Raw genomic sequence first — 16,044 nt, forward strand, 5'->3', positions numbered from 1 at the left:
GCGCGACCTGCTGGCGGCGCAGCTGGCCGAGCAGAAGGAGCTGCTCAAGAAGGCGTAGGACGAGGCCGAGAAGAAGGAGGCGGCTCTCCTGGCCAAGTTCGAGAGCGAGCGCTCCTCCTGGACTGACAGGGAGGCGATGCTAACCTCTGGCTTCCACGAGATCGAGGATATTGTTGATGGTAAGTTTCTTTCGTTTCTTTGGGCTTCCGACTATGTGTCAGGCCGACTTCTGATTTTTCGACTTGCTTCTTTTTTGTCTTGGTAGACTTCTTCCCTGGTCAGTCGCAGGCAGTCCCTCTGGCCATCGAGGCTGCTCGTGAGGCGTGAAGGGCAAGAAGTGAGGAGGTCGCCGCTAATGCCCCCCGAACCGTCGATGAGCAGCTTCTGAGCATTGAAGCCCGTCTTCGTCCGGCCCACCGGCGGATGCGCCGGCTTCAGCATGCCGGCGCCCAGGCGGTTGCCGCTTTGTGGCTGGACATGCCGGCTTTGCGCACCGCCATTCGGACCGCTGACTGGCTGGAAGTCGCTGCCGACCGTCTTGAAGCTTCGAAGGGTTCCTCGGCCCGGGCCGGAACGCGCCGGGCCTTGGAGTTTGTCAAGGCGTGGTATCCGGGGCTGGACCTAGACCGTCTGGTCGCGTTCCGATCAGAAGCCCAGGCCGAGCTGGAGGCCGTGGAGGGCGCCCTTATCGAGCATGCGGCGGCCATCGCCGAGTACACGGACACCAGTGTCTTCGTGCCCGAGCGGTCTGAAGGCGGCGAGGAAGTGCCGCCAGAGTGGTTCAAGATGAACTCGGAGTATGGCGAGGACTCGGCGGAGGTGATCGACTCCAGCACCAAGGAGGAGGACGAGGCGGAGGACGAAGGCGAGGCAGAGGTGCCAGAAGAAGGAGCAGGCGGCCAGCCTCAGCTCGATCGCGCCTCCAGCAACGAGCCGCGTCGAGAGAAGGCGACTGCCGCCGGAGGCGATCGAACCGAGACCGCCCAGCCGACTGCCCCGGCGCCTGACACTACCGTCTCGTCCGATCCTCCGATCCCAGATGCCGCCTCCTAGGCTGCCTTTTCCGCCTCTGCTTGTTTGTCTTAGTAATCTTTTGAAAACTTTGTTAGATTCGAACAATTCCACCCGCGGGGTGTATCTTGAACTTCTATTCGAAGGTTTGGCCAAGGGCCTATGTAAATATTTATCCGATTTCCGTCTTTCCTTGCTTACTGCTCTTTAGGCTTTTCCCTTTGCCGCCTTCCTTTAGTCGCTGCCTTGCCAGTCGGACAGCCGCTCTGCGGACTGTCGCTGGGTCAAGTGCTTGGCTACTTCGGGAAGGCAAGTACTTGGCCATTTAGAGTTTCTTTAGCAAGTCGGATAGAAAGCGACAGACCGACTACCCAAGAGTCGGCCGTCCTTGATAGAGGTTAATAAAGACGGCGAGCCGACTACTCATGAGCCGGCTTTCTGCTTCAGAGATGTTGGAGGCCGTCTTACGCTATGTTCGTGCTTTAGGTCCTTAGCCATTTTTCGTGTGGGCGCCCGTTCTTCCTCACTCCTGCCTGCCTCACAGTCGCTCTGCGAGCTGCGGCTTTGCTAGGAGGCGGATTGGGCACCGCACACTACTTGTCTGACTGCGGGAAGCTCCTCATAGCGCAAGGCGGTGAGTCCCGGGCCGACTAGTCTGGCCCGGTGCCAAGCGGCTTGTAATGAAAGTAATGTACTCGAAGGCATAATTCTTATCATACAGATAACGAAAAGGGCAGTCCCCGAGCTCGTCTCGGGGGGCCCAAAGTCTTAGTACTTTAATACAAAGGGGTAGTGCGATACATACTGCATCAACTGTAAAATCTTCGAAGAAGATTTGCATTCCACGGGCGCTCTGTCTCTTTGCCGTAGTCGTCCCTCTTGCGCGCTTGGGGCTTCTGAGCGTCGATCAGATAGTAGGCGTCGTTCCCTAGCACCTTGCTGATGATAAAGGGGCCTTCCCAAGGTGCCGACAGCTTGTGCTGGCCGGCTGTTCGCTGGATCAGCCGGAGCACAAGGTCCCCTTCTTGGAAAGATCTTGGCCTGACCTTCCTGTTGTAGTATCGATGCAGACTCTGCTGGTAGATGCTGGACCGGCTGAGTGCCAACAGCCGGCCCTCTTCCAGCAGATCGACACCGTCTTGACGTGCTTCTTCTGCTTCTTCCTCGGTGTACATGGTGACTCGCGGGGAGTCGAACTCTATGTCCGTTGGGATGACGGCTTCGGCACCATAGACGAGGAAGAAGGGTGTGAAGCCGGTTGACTTGTTTGGAGTCATGCGCAGACTCCAGAGGACGGCTGGCAGCTCCTCAAGCCAACAGCCGGCAGATCGCTCTAGCGGTACGACGAGTCAAGGCTTGATGCCGGATAAGATGAGGCTGTTCGCTCGCTCCACCTGGCCGTTTGACTGCGGATGGGCAACGAACGCTAAGTCCAGTCGGATGCCCTGTGTCGCACAGAAACGGGCCAAGGCGCCTTTGGCAAAATTCATGCCATTGTCGGTGATGATGATGTGTGGGATGCCGTACCGAGTTGTGATGTCAGCGATGAAGGTCACTGCAGTCAGACCATTCAACTTCTTGATGGGTTTCACCTCCACCCACTTGGTGAACTTGTCCACTGCGACAAGTAGGTGAGTCAAGCCACCTCGTGCCGTCTTGAATGGTCCCACCATGTCCAGGCCCCAGACTGCAAAGGGCCAGGCGATGGGGATAGTCTTGAGTGCGGAAGCTGGCTGAAGTGGCTTGGAACGGAAAATCTGGCACCCCTTGCACTTTTGGACTAACTCTTTGGCCTCTTCCAGGGTGGTTGGCCAGAAGAAACCGTGCCGGAAGGCTTTGGCGACGAGTGCCCTGGAGGCCGCGTGGTGACCGCACTCGCCCTCATGGATGTCTCTGAGGATTGCTTGGCCTTGTTCTACCTCAACGCAGCATTGGAAGACACCGGTAACGCTGCACCTGACCAGCTCTTTGTTGACTATGGTGTAGGCTGCTGCTCGGCGTTGCACTTGTCGAGCCAAGATTTCATCGGTTGGCAGCTCTCTGTTTACTAAGAACCTGAGGATGGGCTGGGCCCATGAAGGTGCTGCTATTTCTTCAACTGTCACTAGTGCGACTTGGACAAGGGCGGCCAGGCTGGGAGGTGGCGGGTTGGAGTCCGCAGTCGCTTGCTAATTTGACAAAGTCCCGGGGCCGACTGGAGCAGTCCCCGGGCCGAGCTCTGGAGTCTTCGATCTTGCCACTGCAGTCCCCGGGCCGGGTTCTGAAGTTCCCGGGCCGGCTTCGACTGTGTGTTTCTTGGAGTCGGATCCGTCTTCCTCAGGCAGAGCCGGCATAAAGATTGAATCTGATTCTGGTGACGGCTTGATAGAAGGCTTGAGGAGGCGCTGGAGGGCGACACCAGATGGTATTGCCTGTCCGGTGGAGCCGATTCGTGCCAAGGCGTCTGCTTGGTCATTGTCGTTCCTTGGCACGTGGAGGAAGTCGCACCCCTCGAAGTATCCGCTGAGTTGCTGGACGAGGAAACGATAGCTCACCATATTTGCATCCATGGCGTCCCAATCGCCAGATGATTACTGGACCACCAAGTCAGAGTCGCCATAACACAGGATCCGGCGAATGCCGAGTTCTTTGGCAAGCCGGAGCCCGTGGATGAGCGCCTCGTACTCGGCCACGTTGTTGGAGGCGGCGAAGTGGATCTGCAGTGCATATCTGAGCTTGTCGCCCTTGGGGGAAGTGAGGACGACGCCGGCTCCCAAGCCGGTGCGCATCTTGGAGCCATCGAAGTGCATCCGCCAATGGGTGGAGTCGGGCGCTGGCGGCAGATACTGGGTCTTGGCCCAGTCGAACGAGGAAGTCGGCCAGCGCTTGCGACTTGATGGCGGTGTGGGGCTCGTAGTAGATGGTGTAGGGGGCCAGGTCGATGGCCCATTTGGCCACTTGGCCAGAAGCATCTCGGCTTCCGATGATCTCGGCCAGTGGAGCTGTGCAGACCACAGTGATTGGATGCTCCTGGAAGTAAGGCTTCAATTTCTTGGTGGCAAAATGCATGCCGTAGCACACCTTCTGGTAATGGGGGTAGTTCTGCTTGGAGGCCGACAGTACCTCGCTCAAGTAATATACCGGTCTCTGGACAGGCAGCGCCTTGCCTTCCTCCTTGTGCTCGACTACAATGATTGTGCTGACTACTCGGCTGGTGGCGGCAATGTATAGGAGCATGGGATCTTTGGGAGTCGGAGCCGCCAGCACAGGGGGAGTAGTCAACATCTTCTTTAGTTGGAGAAAAGCCTCGTCCGCCTTGGGAGTCCACTCAAAGAAGGTCGTCTTCTTCATGAGCTGATACAAGGGGAGAGCCTTCTCGCCCAGCCGACTGATGAATCGGCTGATGGATGCCAAACAGCCGGTGAACTTCTGCACATCTAACAGTCGTCTGGGTGCTTCCATCCTCTCGATGGCCTTGATCTTCACAGGATTGCACTCTATGTCGCGTTCGGAGACCAGGAAACCGAGGAGCTGGCCGGCTGGTACTCCAAAAACGCACTTCTCTGGGTTGAGCTTGATCTGGAATCGGTGCAAATTCTCAAATGTTTCCTTGAGGTCCTCCAGCAAGGTTCCACGCTTCTCCGTCTTCACCACTACATCATCCACATAGACGTGGGCATTTCTGCCGAGTTGCTTCAGGAGGCACTTCTACATGCAACGCTGAAAGGTGGCACCGGCCTTTCTTAAGCCGAACGTCATGGTCAAGTAGCAGAAGGCTCCAAACGGCGTGATAAAGGCGGTCTTCAGTCTGTCAGCCGGGTTCAGCTTGATCTGGTGATATCCTGAATATGCGTCTAGGAAACTCAATAGCTTGCATCCGGCTATGGAGTCTATCACCTGATCGATTCTCGGCAGAGCAAATGGGTCCTTGGGGCAAGCTTTGTTGAGGCTCGTGTAATCAATGCACATTCACCACTGCTTGTTCTTCTTCAGCACCAGTACTGGGTTTGCCAGCCACTCTGGAAAAAACACTTCCATGATGAAGCCGGCTGCCAGGAGCCGGGCTATTTCTTCTCCGACAACTCTTCTTTTTTCTTCTGACAGGCGGCGCAAGGGCTGCCTGACGGGCTTCATATCAGATCGGACGTGTAATTTGTGCTCGGCGAATTCCGTTGGGACACCAGGCATGTCCTTGGGGGACCATGCGAAGATGTCGCGATTCTCATGGAGGAAATCGACAAGCTCGCCTTCCTATTTGCTGTCAAGGCCTGTGCCCATGACAGCGTATCTCTCCGGGTGCTCCGGGTCCAATGGTATCTTCTTTGTTTCTTTGGCCGGCTTGAATGATCCCTCTGCTTCCGACTCCTTGGGGTCGGGCGATAACTCGGGCTGCTTGCCGGCCATCGCCACGACCCGATCGAGAAGCTGTTTCTCAGCCGCGATCACCAAGGACTCGGCCAGCCGACTACTTTCGGCCGCGCAAGCGGACGACTTCCTGTAGTCGCCGGACACGGTTAGGATTCCCTTGGAACTCGGCATCTTCATCTTGAGGTAGGCGTAGTGGGGAACCGCCATGAACTTGGCCAAGGCGGGTCGGCCAAGCAATGCGTGATATGGGCTTTCAAGGTCCACCACCTCAAACCATATTGGCTCTCGGCGGAAATGATCCTTGTCTCTGAAGAGGACATCTTTCAGGATCTTGCCGATTGGTGAGCAGGAAAGGCCAGGGACAATTCCGTGGAACACAGTCCGGCTGCTCTGAAGCTATCTTCGCTTGATTCCTAATTTCTCCATTGTATCCTTGTACAGGATGTTGATACTGCTGCCTCCGTCTATCAGTACTCGCGAGAAGCGAGCGGCCCGCCTATCAGTGGCGAGTGTGGCGCCTAAGACCAAGGCGTAGGAGCCTGGACTCGGCATCACCTATGGGTGATCAGCTCTGCTCCAACTGATAGGCTTTTCGGACCAATGCATGAACTCTGGAGTACTTGTCGCAACCGCATTCACTTCTTGCTGCTGTTGGCGCCTGCTGCGTTGATCATCCGCTACACTGGTGAACACCACATAGGCTCCGTGCTCATCCGGGAACTCGTGTTGTATCGCGCCGACTGGCCTGACGGCCGGCTGCTGGGGCGGCAGTGGAGGAGGCGGCCCAGTAGGAGGGGGAGGGAGCAGGCCATCCCCCTTGGCGACTCTGGTCAGCCAGTGGCATTTCCTGGTGGGGTGGCTTGACGGCTTCGCGCCGCTGTGGAACTTGCAGGGACCGTCTAGAGTCTGCTCGTAGGAGAAAGCCGACAGCCAGTTGGACTTGCCGCCCTTCTGTCGCTTCGCCGGAGGCGGTCCCTCCAACTGCTGGTCTTCTGCTGTTGCCACTTGCCGACTGTTGGAAGTCGGCTGCGGGGCTTTGCGCTTCTGGTCATTCTGCTGTTGCCGCTGACTGGTGTCTCCAGGCGGAGTTCTTCGAGCCTGAGGGGCGACTTTGCCAGTTGTGTTGACCCGAATCTCCGCCTTCATGGAGGAGTCGGCCGTGGCATACTTGTCTGCTGTGATCAACAGCTCATCGAGGGTCTCCGGCTCGTCGCAGAGGAGCTTGTGCTTGAGGAGGGTGCCTTCTCTGCACCCGGCAGTAAAGTACTCGATGGCCTGCACCTCATGCACGCCCTCGCAGGAGTTCCAGAGTTCACCCCAGCGCGTGAGGTAGTCGCGAGTAGACTCGTCAGGGCCTTGCACGCACAAGGAGAGTTGGCGTGGCTTGGCAGGTCGCTTGTACGTGCTGGTGAAGTTGCGGACGAAAGCCTCGGTGAAGTCGACCCAGCTGTTGATGCTGCGAGGCTTCAGACTGTTCAACCACGTCCTGGCCGAGCCCTGGAGCATGAGCGGGACGTATCTTACGGCAACACGCTTGTTGCCGTTCGCTATGTTGACGGCGGTGGAGTAGTCGATCAGCCAATCTTCCGGCTTCACGGTGCCGGTATATTTGGGCGTGTCTCGGGGGAGCGTGAACCCTTTGGGGAAGGGCTCATCTCGGATGCGGGGTCCAAAGCAGGGGGGACCCAACTCGTCTTCTTCTTCCAGCGCCAGGGATCGGTGGAGTCGGCCGATCCGGTGGCGGGCGTCGTTCTCTCTGACTCCCTCTCGGCGGCCAAGGCGGTCGCCGAGGGTCGGATGTTCCATGGGCGGCAGGGAGACTCGCCTTTCTCTGCGAGAAGGGGGAGGCAGGTAGTCGTCCCGCCATTCCACCGCTTTGGAGCGGCCGTCTTGGTCGCGCTCGATGGTGATGTGAGTCCGACTGTGGCTGACAGCCGGCTCCTTGTCCTTCTCCCCACGGGCCCCACCAGTCGGCGTCCGAGACGTCGCACCTTGGTCTCGGCGAGGCAGTGGGTCGTCGTTTTGGCACTGCGGCGCCTCGGTGCGGCAGCCGGCATCATTCTGCGCGGCAGCCGCGTCGAGGAGCTGCTGAACTCGCTCCGTCATTACGCGGCGCTCTTCGCCTTCGAAGTTGTCGAGCTCGTCTGCCGCCGCCTGGGCGGCACGGATATTCTCTGCGGGCGTGGCATACACAGGGCGATCAGCCCCGAAGAGGTTGGCGATTGCCGTGCCATGCTGTCGGACCGCGCCTAGGCGGCTAGGCCCGGTCGGAGCCGGCGAGCCGCCTACGACGCGATCCATCTCGTGTTGGTAAGCTTCTGACAAGCGCCTCATGCTTGCCAGCTTCTTCGCGCCCTTGACGAGCTGAAGGCGGAGCGCCTCCAGCGTCTCGGCATCGGCGTCTTCTGGAATTGGCGCTGCAAGGCCTCGCAGGGCCGCGTCAAGCGGGTCGTGCGCTCCTTCGCCGGAGCGCTCGCCGTGGTCGAGGACGAGGACCTCAGTGACGGTGCTTCCGCCGCTCCCCGCGTAAGAGAGAGGCTCGTCGTAGACCACCACGTTGGTGGGGAACGCGTCGAGCGACGCGGTGTCGGAGTCGACCAGCATCGGGTCGGTGGATCCTATGGACTCCAGGTCCGCGGCAGGCTCGCTAGCGACGTGGAGTTGGTCGAGGAGGCCCGCGAGGAGGCTCTCGGGGACACTCGTGCCTGCATCGAACGCAGGCTCATCGGAGAGGCGAACCTCGCCGATAAGATCGGTGAGGCAGCTGGCCGCACAGACGATCTCAGCGCCGGGCAGCGCATCGGCACAGACGCCATCCGGCATGCCGGGCTGGCTGTGCACGCCGGGGAGGAACAGGGTTCCCGTCCAGAGCAGATCTCCGGACGACGGTGCACCTCGCCTCATGGTGGGCGCCAAATGTCGGGGGTTGGATGCGACATATGCCAAAGGATGGCTTATCATGGTGGGAGCGAGTAGAACGTCGCCGATGCCTGGAAGCGGGATGAGGCGAAGACATGCACGCCGGCGGAACTTACCCAGCTTTAGGGCTCTCCTAGGAGATAACACCCCTACTGCTGCTCTGCGGGGTCTCCGCATGATCACTAAGGCAAAGTGACTACATTGGTGCTCCTGGAGCTGTTTCGGGAGGCAGGAGAGGGCAAGGCTAGCTCTCTCCTCCCTGTGCTATCTGGTCTATCTCTATCTAGGTCCGAACCCTTTGCATGGGTGCCCCAGGGGGTTTATATAGGCCTACCCCCCGGGGGTACAATAGTAATCCGGCTAGGCGCGGGTCCCAACCGTCTGTCTCTCAGGCCGCCGTCTTCCCCGCCGGCTTCTGGGGCCCGCCGACTGGCGGGTCCCGCGGACAGGCTTGATACTGTACCGGCACTCCTGTTGACGCAGGCTCGGTCATTGGGTCGTGACAACAGTGCCGCCATCTATCGGGCGATCACGGGCGCCATTCCCCATCCTATCTGGTTAATGGCTCATGGGGCCCTGGGGAGGAGTCGGCCGACTCCAAGGAGGCCGACTCCCACAGGTCCGTCTTCAGGGCGCCCAGGCCGCCTTCAGCCCACCCACTAACAGGCGGCCCCACCGTCTTCGGGCCGTACAGGCCGGCGTCGTGGGTAAAGTGCGTGGCGCACTGTGGCTGAGGTCAGGGTAGGCATGGCAACAGTGTCGCGCCTCGCCGGAGATCTTCCAGCGATACGGCTCGCTGTAGCCACGCCGACCCTTCGTAAGTAGGGGGAACGGCCATGCCGTGACCGTACCCCACATCGTACTTCGGGATGAGGGAGGAGTCATGGGCCGACTCTCCATAGTTGGCCTCTCTGGAGGTCGCCAGCTCGGAGTCGGCTTATCTCGAAGTTGCCGTCTGGGACTCGGCTTGTCTTGGAGTCGCTCCTGGGACTCGGCTTGAGGGGCGCGGCCTGCCCCGATGTCTTGAAAGGTCCTGGGATTCTGGTTAGCCTACCCGTGGCCCAATACTCCGACAAGATGCACAAAGGTAAAGCAAGGAGCCAATCATGGAGCGATATACATTTTGATCCACCGCTTTACCATTGGGATCGATGTCAAGTTGGCACTTGGTAGGCATTGGTGTAGAAGCCGGCTTGACATCACTTAGCTTGAATCTTTTAAGCATGTCTTGAGTGTATTTGGCTTGGTTGATGAAGGTCCCTTCTCTTCTTTGTTTGATGTCAAAGCCAAGGAAGAACTTCAACTCTCCCATCGAAGACATCTTGAACTTGGAGGTCATGAGAGCGGCAAATTCCTCATTGAAAGCTTTGTTAGGAGAACCAAAGATAATATCATCAACATATAGTTGGCATACAAACAACTCCCCTTTGACCTTCTTAGTAAAAAGAGTGGGATCGATTTGTCCTACTTCAAATCCACGATCTTGTAACAACTCGGTAAGGTGGTCATACCACGCCCGTGGGGCTTGTTTAAGGCCATAGAGTGCCTTATCGAGTTCATACACATGATCCGAGAAGTAGGGGTCCTCGAACCCGGGGGGTTGCTTGACATAAACCAACTCATTAATGGGACCATTAAGAAAAGCACTTTTCACATCCATTTGTTGCAACTTAAAGTTGTGATGGGAAGCATAAGCAATCAACAAACGAATGGATTCAAGACGAGCAACGGGAGCAAAGGTTTCACCGTAGTCGATACACGGGAGCAACGGGACCAATCTTGCCTTGTTGCGAATGATGTTCCCATGAGCATCTTGCTTGTTCTTGAAGATCCACTTTGTTCCAATGACGTTGTGGTTCCCCGAAAATCTTGGCACCAATCTGCACACCTTATTGTATTCGAAGTTGTTGAGTTCTTCATGCATGGCATTGAGCCAATCCGAGTCTTCGAGCGCCTCATAGACCTTTTGGGGTTCAACACAAGAGACAAACGCATGATGTTCACAATAGTTAGCTAATTGTCTACGAGTGCTTACCCCCTTTCTTAGGCTTCCAACCACGTTTTCCATGAGATGGCCTTGGGTGGTGAGTTTGGAAGCAATCTTCGTGGCACGACGCTCTAATTCCTCCTCGGGAGTGGAAGGAGGAAGGTTAACTTGATCATCTTGAGCGCCGTCTTGAGATTGCTCATGATCTTGAACTTGCTCGAGGGGGAGAACTTGACCTTGGGCATCATTTAGAGGTTCACCACCATCTTGAGGTTGATCTTGCCCTTGGTCTTGTTCATGAGGGTGAGGGCCTTCACTTTGTTCTTCGGAAGCGTGTGGGTCTTGGGGAGGTGATGGCTCCACTTGACTGGAGCATTGTCCTTCTCCTTCGGCCACAAGGGGTTCCTCAATGGGTAGGATATGACCAATACCCATTCTTCTTATGGCTTGGGGAGGAATTTCATCACCTACATCACAAGTACCACTTTGCTCCACTTGGGAGCCGTTATTTTCATCAAACTCTACATTACACGTCTCCTCAATGAGTCCGTTGGACTTGTTGAGAACACGGTAAGCATGAGAGTTTGTAGCATAACCAACAAATATGCCCTCATGAGCTCTAGCTTCGAATTTAGACAAACGAACACCTTTCTTGAGAATGAAACACTTACACCCGAACACCCGGAAGTACTTGAGATTGGGCTTGTTCCCGGTGAGTATCTCATACGGAGTCTTGTTCAAGCCTTTGCGGAGATAGAGCCGATTGGATGCATGACAAGCTGTGTTGATGGCTTCGGCCCAGAAGTTGTATGGAGACTTGAACTCTGCCATCATGGTCCTTGCCGCATCCATCAACGTCCGGTTCTTCCTCTCCGCAACACCATTTTGTTGAGGGGTATATGGTGCAGAATATTGATGCTTGATCCCTTCATCACTAAGAAACTCATCCAAGGTGTAGTTCTTGAACTCGGTGCCGTTGTCACTTCTTATTGTCAAGATATTTGCATTGTGTTGACGTTGAGCTTCATTTGCAAAGTCGATGACGGTTTGTTGAGTCTCACTCTTCCTCTTGAAGAAGTATACCCAAGTGTATCTTGAATAATCATCCACTATCACCAAGCAATACTTTCTACCCCCAAGACTATCAAAGGATGGGGGCCCAAAGAGGTCCATGTGCAGGAGCTCCAAGGGTCTCTTCGAGTAGATGATAGTCGTGGGAGGGTGAGCCGTCTCATGAAGCTTTCCTTCGATACAAGCACTGCAAACACGATCTTTGGCAAAACTAACATTCGTTAGTCCATGAACATGGTCCCCCTTGAGAAGACTTTGCAAAGATCTTATATTGACGTGGGCTAAACGGCGATGCCAAAGCCATCCCACATCAACTTTAGCCATTAGGCATGTCGCGGTCTTAGTGGGTTGCTCCGAAAAGTTAACCACATAGAGACCGTTCTCGACATGTCCAACAAAGGCTACTTTAAGAGTATTGCTCCACAAGAGGGCCACGGTATCAATATCAAAGAAGGTGGCAAAATCCATGAGTGCGAGTTGACGAACGGAAAGTAAATTGAACGCAAGGGACTCAACAAGCATGACTTTCTCGATCGTTAGATCATGAGAAATGACAACCTTGCCAAGACCCAATACCTTAGAATGTGAGGCATCACCCCATTCGACATTGGTGGGCATAGATGGGATCTTGTGCACGTCCACCACCAAGTCCTTGCTCCCGGTCATATGATTTGTTGCTCCACTATCGAGCAACCATGATCCCCCACCGGAAGCAAACACCTACAAGAGATCAATGCTTGGTTTTAGGTACCCATTGAGTAATGGGTCCTTTGATGTTAGTAACAAGGGTCTTAGGAACCCAAATAGACCATTCAATGTACTCATAAGGAGAACTAACAAATTTAGCATAAACATGCCCAACACTAGCACGGCACAACACATAAGAGGGGTTAAAGTCGCCGGCTTTGTTGGGAGAGATGGCGTTGCGCTCTTTGGCTTCACCACTCTTCCCATTGTTCTTCTTCTCCTTAGGAGCACCTTCTCCCTCCTTCACAAAGGTTTGTGTGAGCGGAGGAGGTCGATTGGTCTTGCTCTTCTTTTCCTTGTTATTCTTCTTGTTCTTGGACTTGGGTGCGAACCCAACTCCCTCCTTGCCCACAACTTCCTTTCGATTGCTCAAAAGGTCATTTAGGTTCTTCTCGCCTTGTATGCATGACACAAGACCTTTCTCTAGTTGTTTCTTCAACTTGGCATTTTCCTCCACAAGATGCACATGCTCACAACATGGGTTAGTTGCATTTGCATTATCAATTAAGACCATGTGAGGAAATGTGGCCTTTTCCTTGGTTAGCTTAACTTGGAGTTGAGCATGAGACTCCTTGAGGGTGGCATGAGCACCTTTCAAGACCTTGTGGGCCTTGTCAAGTACATCAAACTCCTCTGTGAGTCTAACATGATCAACCCCAAGTTTAGCCTTCTCGGAAGCTAGAACACAAGACACAACAAGAGTATGATCAAGATCTTTCTTTAGTTTAGCATGACCATCGTTGTGTGACTCCTCAAGAGCCAAACGATGCCCACACTCTTCCTCAAGAGCATTAGAGAGATCCGATATCTCATCGGCATAGTCACGACTATGACTTTCCATCTTAGTGATGGTTTCTTCATGAGCCTCGATCATGTCATTGGCTTCACCAAGTTGTTCCAAGAGAGCAACGAAATGCTTCTTGGATTTGCCCTTGAGCTTACTCATGAAGGACTCAAATTCATTGATCTCCTCATTAGACCCCTTACCATTATCAAAGTCATCCGTTGAAGGAGGGTTAGGAATAATGGTGGTTTTGATGTTGGGGGTTACCTTGTTGGTGGCCTTAGCCATGAGGCACTTGGCGGTGATGTTCTCGTTAGGTGCATCGAAGAGATACACCCGAGGAGTTGTGACAATGGCAACGAATGCCATGGCCATTGTTTCACCATCTTCATCATCATCGTCATCCTCATGGTATTCTTCTTGAACCACCAACCCGCGAGAAGGAGTCTTCTTGGTGAAGTTGTTCTTGTTGGGGAAGGACTTGGCTTTGTCTTTTCGAATGAACTTTCCACCATTGTCTTCCCGCTTCTCGTGTGGACAATCCGCAACGAAATGGCTAACATTGCCACAGTTGAAACAAGTTCTAACTCGTTGCTTCCCCTTGAGGCCACTTGAGTTGTTCTTGTTGAAGTTGGGTCTTGTAGTCTTCTTACTCCAAAACTGTCTTGAGGCAAGAGCCATGTGCTCATGATAATCATACTTCGTGTCCTCGGGGTTGCTCTCCTCGTCTTCCTCTTCTTCTTCTTCTTCCACACTAACCTTGGCCTTCAAGGCAAGATTGGGCTTCTTTGCCCTTTGGGAACGGAGCACCGCATTGTCGGCGGTCTTGTCCAAGATGCTCATTGCAACAAACTCATCCAACACTTCACTAGATGTCATGGAGTGGAAGTCCGGTCTTTGGCGAATGACGGAGGACATGGCCTTGTTGTAGGGCATCATGGCCTTGAGGAACTTGCGCTTGATCCAGTTGTCATCCGTGTCCTTGCTTCCATGATCTCGGAGTGCGACCGCGAGTTTGGTCACTCTTCGAAAGAGCTCACGAGGTTCTTCATCCTCTTTCATTGCAAACTCATCGGCTTCATCTTGCACCACTTCATAGTTGGAGCGTTGAATGCTAGCACTTCCTCGATAGACACGCTCGACACATTTCCATGCTTCTTTAGCCATGGCATGAGGTCGAAGATGAGGGAGATCTCCGGGAAGGATTGCATCTTGGATGATGAAGAGAGCACTTTCATTGAATTGATTGTCCACTTCTTCTCGAGGGATGAAGTTTCTTGGATCATGAGGATAGAAACTTCTTCAATAATTCTCCAAAGGTTAGTGTTCACATGTTTTAAGTGACGCTTGAAGCGATAGAGCCAAGCATCAAAATCTTCATTTTTCACATATTTAGGAGGAGGACCGGCATGATTCAAATGAGTAGAGGGGATCGGTCCTCTATACACCGGGGATTCCACATTGGCAAAGATGCCGGTGCCATTTCTACCACTAGTAGATGGACTCTTTTCACTATTAGCTTCCCCCTTGTCGGGGTTAGCATCCGTCACCTTGTTAATGGGATCACCCACTTTCATTGGCGAGGTAGATAGTTTGAGTCCCTCTAGGAATTCAGAAAACATGCTTTTAACCTCGGCCGTCATGGAGGTTTTCAATGTGTCTAAAGCCACATTGAATTCCTCACGAGAGACCAAGGTTCCCCCTTCGGCCGAAGACGAGACGGGATTCACACCGGAGTGCTCCTCCGCACCGTCGTTGTTGTTAACCATACTCTTCGGACGACAAAGTCCTTAATAAAGAGATGAGGCTCTGATACCAATTGAAAGGATCGATATGGTTGACTAGAGGGGGGTGAATAGGCAACTAACACTTTTTAGACTTTTCTTTAACAATTTAAACCTTGCAAAGAAATAGGTTGTCTAGATGTGCAACTACGTGGACAACCTATATGATGCAAAGACAATAAGCACACAAGCAAGCAATGGATATAGCACACGTAAGCTTGCAAAAGTAAAGGGACAAGATAACCAAGAGTGGAGCCGGTGGAGACGAGGATGTGTTACTGAAGTTCCTTCCTTTTAAGGGGAAGTACGTCTCCGTTAGAGCGGTGTGGAGGCACAATGCTCCCCAAGAAGCCACTAGGGCCACCGTAATCTCCTCACGCCCTCACACAATGCGAGATGCCGTGATTCCACTATTGGAGCCCTTGAAGGCGGCAACGGGACCTTTACAAACAAGATTGGGGCTATCTCCACAACACTTGGAGGCTCCCAACAATACCGCGAAGCTTCACCACAATGGAGTATGGCTTCGAGGTGACCTCAACCGTCTAGGGTGCTCAACACCCAAGAGTAACAAGATCCGCAAGGGATAACTGGGGGGAATCAAATATCCTGTGGTGGAAGTGTAGATCGGGCCCTTATCACCCAATCCTGAGCAAATCAACAAGTTTGATTGGCTAGGGAGAGAGATCGAGCGAAAATGGAGCTTGGAGCAACAATGGAGCTTAGAGGTAGAAGAGGTAGTCAACTAGAGGTAGAAGACACCCCTTATATAGTCATGGGAAAAAAATCCAACCGTTATCCACATGTTCAGCCCGCGACACACGGTACTAGCGCTCCAGGGGCGCGGTACTACCGCGAGGCTGTGCGGTACTACCGTGGCTGACCACAGTACTACCGCGACAGCAGCACAGGCCGGAACTAGCCTGACAAGGGGGCAGTACTACCTCTTGCGCGGTACTACCGCACCCACTTGCGGTACTACCGCAAGGCAGGAAATTCACGGCCTGGGAAGGGCGCAGATGAAATAAATTACATCCGTGCCTACTTCCGCTGAAACTGAGGTGGTACAAAAGTCCGACGCGGTACTACCGCTCACGAGGCGCGGTACTACCGTTGCGGGCGCGGATGTAAAAAATTACATCCACGCCTACTACCGTGACACTGCGGTACTAGGTAGGAGGGCCACGGTACTACGAAACCTGGGGAGCGGTACTACCGTGGGTCACTACGGTACTACCGCGCTGGACGAGCGGTACTACCGTGGGTGGCGCGGATGTAAAAAATTACATACGCCCCTACTACCGTACAGAAGAGGCACTAGGCCTGGGAGTGGCGGTACTACCGCTCAAGATGAGCGGTACTACAGTGAGCCACAGCGGTACTACCGCTGGTGC

The sequence above is a fragment of the Triticum dicoccoides genome, chromosome 5B, assembly GCF_002162155.2.
Source record: "Triticum dicoccoides isolate Atlit2015 ecotype Zavitan chromosome 5B, WEW_v2.0, whole genome shotgun sequence".
Taxonomy (NCBI): Eukaryota; Viridiplantae; Streptophyta; class Magnoliopsida; order Poales; family Poaceae; genus Triticum; species Triticum dicoccoides.